This window comes from Anser cygnoides, chromosome 32 (genome assembly GCF_040182565.1).
Source record: "Anser cygnoides isolate HZ-2024a breed goose chromosome 32, Taihu_goose_T2T_genome, whole genome shotgun sequence".
NCBI classification, from domain to species: domain Eukaryota; kingdom Metazoa; phylum Chordata; class Aves; order Anseriformes; family Anatidae; genus Anser; species Anser cygnoides.
Window position 1 is genome coordinate 2,675,894 of NC_089904.1, and position 5,378 is coordinate 2,681,271.

Sequence of the window (5,378 nt, forward strand, 5' to 3'; positions counted from 1 at the left end):
GTGAGGAAGCTGCCATCAGCGCACCCCAGGACCCTCCCGGATTGCTGATGTCTTGCGGTGTTATCCCTCCAGCACACAGATGGTGCTTGAAGTCCCCTGGGAGGACGGGGCCCTGCAAACGTGAAGTTTCTCCTACCTATCTGTAGAGGGACTCAGTACTTGTTTTTTTCCTGGTCAGTTCCCTTTCTTGCACAGGCACAGAGGAACTGGGTAGAGCAGCCTCGGTTTTATTTAGAGGAGATGTCAGTGGGGCAGCACGCCCTCACTGACCAGAGACGGGGTCTCTTCAAGGAAGTGTGCCAGGTCAGTGTAGGTGTCTTCTGGCAGCACTTGAAGCAGCAGGTGGTAGAAGAACTCCCGGTCGTAATAGGAGGCGTAGAGCACCGCGACACCCAGCATGAAAGTGACGGCCAGCTCCACGCACAGGAAGATCAGGCAGAATGTCCTGTGGGGCAGAAAAAGAGCTGGAAAAAGGGCAGGCTGGACGCATCCCGCACCCATGCCAGAGGGGGCTGTTCTGGGAGCCCCACAGGCTGCCCCTCCAGGCATTTCTCATTGCTCATTCGGACAGGCTTGGACGTGAGCCTCCACAAGCCCAGGAAGACACCTCGGCATTGGGCAAACACGCCGCAGCAGGCGTCCTGGCCATCCCAGTCGCTGCAGGGGAACCTGGGTGGGCACAGGGCACCTGAGGGGACACTCACCACAGCCAGGAAAAGGCACCTCTTCTCCTCGCCAGTTCCTCCGTCTTCTGTAGGTCAACACAAGGTAGGGACACTTGTCAGGCCCCACCGCACAGTCCGGTTCAGTACCCCACAGTAAATGCCAGTAACACACAGTACCCCAGTAAATGCCCTGGTTCAAAGCGCGTCCGTGCTGGCATCTCCTTCGGGCTGCGGGACACGAGCAGGGCCCAGCTGGGCTGTTTGAAATGCATCTTTTACTGTGCCTACAAGCCCTCCAAGCACCCCCGGTGTAGCTCCAGCTCCGCCTGTTCCATTCAGTCCAGGGCCTTTGCTGGAGAGCTGCAACTGCAGGGGAAACATCTCCCCTTGGCCTCCCATGGGGCAGGCTGTAGCGTGAGTGTGGGGGGGATGAGGACGACCTGAATGCATGGGGACACCCCAGGCTGGCAGAGCTGATTTCTGCTTGTGCTGTTTATTATTACTGGGATGGAACAGAAGAGGTGTTTTTAGAAACAGAATCCTAGAATGCTTTGGGTTGGAGGGGACCTTAATGACCACTGACCTTAAGGACACCCCCTCCCAGTGCCCCCCCCCAGCACGCCCCACAGCACAGAACCTTCCAGAGCGCCCCCCCCCCCCAGCCCGGCCCTGCCTCAGCTCTGCCTCCCGCCTGAGGGTGGTGAAGGCTCTGCACCCCCACAAAGGGAGGAAGGCTTGTAGCTCCCAGGTCTTCCATTTTCCCCTTTTTAGAATGGGGGCTATGTTTCCTCTCCTCCAGTCAGTGGGAACTACTTAAACAGACTTCCACAGCCTCTCCTGTATGATGGCCAGTGGCTTAGCAAGTCCACCGGTTCCCTCAGGCCCCGTGGACGTAGCTCACTGGGAAACTACTGGTGGGGACATGGGAGTTGAAATAGTGAGGGGAAAGGGGGACATATGGGAGCGGGGGCACAGGCGAGTGAAAATGGGGGGCACGCTGGGGGGCACGGGGGATTCTCAGGGAGCCTGTTGGTTGTGCTCCCAGATGGCTGCACGACGGCGGTGCTGTAGCGCAGGTTTGCGCTTTTGTTCCAAAGGGCAAAGTGACAGCGGAGCCCAGCAGAGCCTTCTCTTTGAGGCCCCTGAAGCTCTCCTGCAGGCAGCCAGGAGGGGACAGCTCACTCGAGGCCACACCTGAGGAGAAACAAGGTGCTTGTGGCAGAGCCGGGTGAACGATGGCGGCAGCAGGCACGGTGGGCCTGCAGCAGGCTTCCAGAAGCAGCAATGGTGTGAAATGCGTCACAGCTGGCACAGACCGCTGCCCCGAGCACACCTGGGCCGTTGGTCCAAAGGGGAAAGTGGGTTCTGAAAGAGCCGGGCCTTTCCAAGCAGCTCGTAGCAGGGAGCAGAAGCTTCACAAGTTACAGGCTGAGCAGCCTTTCCACAGCCCCCTGACGACTTTTTCAGTGGGGATCCAGCCACCCCTCTAGACCCTGCCTGGTCATACCATCCCCACCACGGTGGGTATGGTGTTCTGGGTCTGCCTGGGATGGACTCAACCTTCCCCACAGCAGCCCATGCAGCACTATGCTCTGTACTTCTGGCTAGAACTGACTTGATATTGCACCAATGTGTTTTGTCTACTGCTGAGCCGTGCTGGCACAGCATCAGGACTCCCACAGCGCCCTCCCTCTGCCACCCCCCAGCCCCAAATCCAGTCGGCTGGCTGTGGGCAAGAGGTGGGGAGGGGGCATTGCCAGGGCAGCTGACCCAAAAAGACCAAAGGGATAGTCCATACGGCAACGTCACGCTCAGCAATAAAAGCTGTGGAAGGGGAGGGAGAAGGGGGGGAGACACAGGGGACACAGATTCCTTGGTCAAGATCTTTATTTATTCCTCCGATTCCTCCGTTTCTTCCTTCCTCTCCTGCTGCAAGATCTCAGTTCATCATCGCTATCCTGCAGGAGATCACGTAGCTCTGGAGGCACAGTTGTCACCAGGTCATCGTCTGAAACTTCTTCTACCAAATTAGAGGGGACAAATCCTCTCGTGCCATCCGTCAGCTCTCCCACAAACCAGCCGTCTTCATCCATGTCTCCATAGACATAGACGTATTCTCCCGCAGTCAGAGGAAGCTCTGCTTCGGGGTGCTCATTAGGACCCTCGAAAGGATCGTAGCTGTATCGAGCTAAAAATTTTCGAAGTTTTAGCGATTCTTCTTCCGAGGACTGCAGGATGAAGGACACATGCTCTGCTCCTGCTTCTTCGTTCCCATGCACAGGGCCCTCGTCTGAAAGAAGGCGGCACCCAGGACTGTTGTGTGCGGCATCTGATGTCGAGGTGCTTGTGTGGGATGCCGGGACCTTGGTTGCCTCCTCAGAAACATCAGAGCTGTCTTCGCGGTTGCAAAGGTCATGGGACTGCTCTGCATAGGCCTGTGCTGTGGGAGAAGATGTCACCTGTGGTAGTCCTGAACCGACACGGTTGGATTCTTTTCTTTTTTCTTGCTCAAGTTGCTGAGAGAGCAGCTCCCATTGTTGACTTTGGTGCTGATTCTGTTTCTCTAATTCTCTCAGCTGCGCTTGAGACGCTTGCGTGTCTTCCTCATGTGTCCTTCTTTGCTCTGCCCAAGCCCTCTGCAAATGCTCAACTTCCTCTTTCTTCTTCTGCAGCAGTCGCCTTGTTTCCTCGAGGTCGTTCTCCTGTTGTTGCCTTCGTCCTGCCAGTTGTCTCATGGCTTTCAGTTCACAACCCAGATCTTGCAGTCGTGTTTGAAGACGTTTGGCCTCTCCGATGGCAGAATTTCGCTGCTCTGTCACTTGCACGAGTTTCCCCTTCAGAGCAGCGTTGTCAGATCGAACCTCGTCTATCCGCTCCTTCTGCCCACGGAGCTGAGAATTTTCTTCTGCGCGCCTGGCATTTTCATTTGTCATCTCTCTCAGACGCACTTTCAGCTCCTCGTACCTTTGCTGCAGTCTTGAGCGTTCCTGATCCAGGTTCCTGTGAGGCCTAAGTTTTGTCCCAGCCTCGGTTTCCGATTCCCCTCTCTGCTGCTGGTCGACCTGCTCTGTCTTTGCAGCAGTCTTTCCAGATTTCAGGTCGGTCTCTTTCAGTTGCCTGGTGTTTTCTTTCAGGTGCTTGGTAAGGAGGCCTAGCATACTAGTCTTCTGCTGGAGCCTCTCCACCTCCTCCCCCAGTTCCAGAGCGCTTTCCTTCCCCAGAAGGCGGGTCTCCTCTTGAAGGACACCGCATTGCCTCTGCAGGTCCTCCAGGGCATGCTGCAGATGAGCTTTCTCCTGCAGCAGCTGGCTGTCTCCACTGCCAGGTGGGCAGGCCTCTTGTTGCGCTGCCACCTGAACACCCACGTCTGTGACCGCCCGCCCGCAGCTCTTCCCTTCTCCCTGGAGGTGAGCTTTTAAGCTGGAGTGGGTTGTCTGCTGCCCTCCTCCCCCAGCAGCACCAGATGCACCGGGGCTCTTCGAAGAGCAGGTCCCGGTGGTCCCTGCGCCCAGGCGAGTCTGCAGGCGGTGCCAGGCCGCAGCCCTGTCTTCGCTGTGGGAGGCAGACGGCCTCCCCTCAGCCTGCTCCAGGATGTACTGCTGGAAGAGCCTTCTCTGCAGTTCCAGTTCATTTTGGAGGCTTACGATGCGGGCGGTCTGCTTGCTGTCCTTCCGCCAGTGGAGCTGCCTGTGGACCTCCTGCAGCTTGCTGCGGGCCTCGCTGCTGCTGCTGCAGCCGTGCCTCACCAGCTCCTCGGCCAGCTCCTGCTGCAGGTCCCGCGCCTGGCGGACGGCGTCGTCCCGCTGCTCTTGGAGCAACTCCTGTGCCTGGCGCCACTCGGCCTCCTTCTCACGCAGCAGCTGACGGATCTCTGTTGCCCGCTGCTTCTGGCTCAGCTCCCACAGCCGCTGCAGCTCCCGTGCCCGTTGCTGCTCCCATCTGGAGCGTAGCTTCTCAGCCAGAAGCTGCCGCTCCTGCTCTGCCATCTTCTTTATCTGGCGGGTTTCATCAGCAAAGCGGCGGTGCAGCTCCTGCGAGTGGAGACGCTCGGCCTCCAGCTGGGCCCGCAGCGCCTCCAGCTCCTGCCTGTGCTCCTCCTGCTGCACAGGCCTGCTGGGGGGTCGCGCTGGGCCCCGACGGGATGAGGGGTGACTGTGCGCCACGGGCCCCTGGCCCACACCACCCCGGATCATGGCTTAAGGATTCAGAACGATGAACGTTCACCAAACGCTGCCAGCAATAGCCACCAGCGATCGCACGGCCTGGGCCTCTGAGGGACAGCAGCCTCTGAGCCCTCAGCAGACACCGGCTCCCAGCACCGCGCAGCAGCAGAGGTCGCCTCTGCCACTGGCCCGGCCTGGGCGAGCGCGGCCTTATATAGTGTCCGGGTGATGGCGTCATAGAGGAGGGATGACGTCATATGACCTCGTTAACAACCCTTCTAGGGGTTGTTAACCCTCGTTAACAGCCCATGCTAATGGCTGTGTAATGCTGTATGTCATCACTACCACGCTTCCCCCACTAAAGGACAGACGTGGCCCAGACCCGTAAGCTGTGCCCGTGCCTGAGGCCTCACAGACACATTCTCGTTGCGCACCTGCGCGGGGGCTCCGTCTGCACTCGTTAACAACCCTTCACCTCCCTCCTCTGCACCCCTTGCGCTGAGGCTGTCGGGGTGTGTCCGGGCGGGCACGCACCATATAAGGTCATATG

General features: G+C 58.6%; 1 long non-coding RNA gene across 1 annotated transcript; it reads right to left on the reverse strand.

The window, feature by feature from the left end:
• Nucleotides 1–211: 211 nt before the first annotated feature.
• LOC136788024 (uncharacterized) lies at nt 212–968 on the reverse strand. Its single transcript, XR_010827038.1, has 2 exons — nt 705–968; nt 212–445 (listed from the first exon to the last, which is right to left on the reverse strand). It is a non-coding gene; the product is annotated as an uncharacterized lncRNA (long non-coding RNA).
• Between the last annotated feature and the right edge of the window lie 4,410 nt (nt 969–5,378).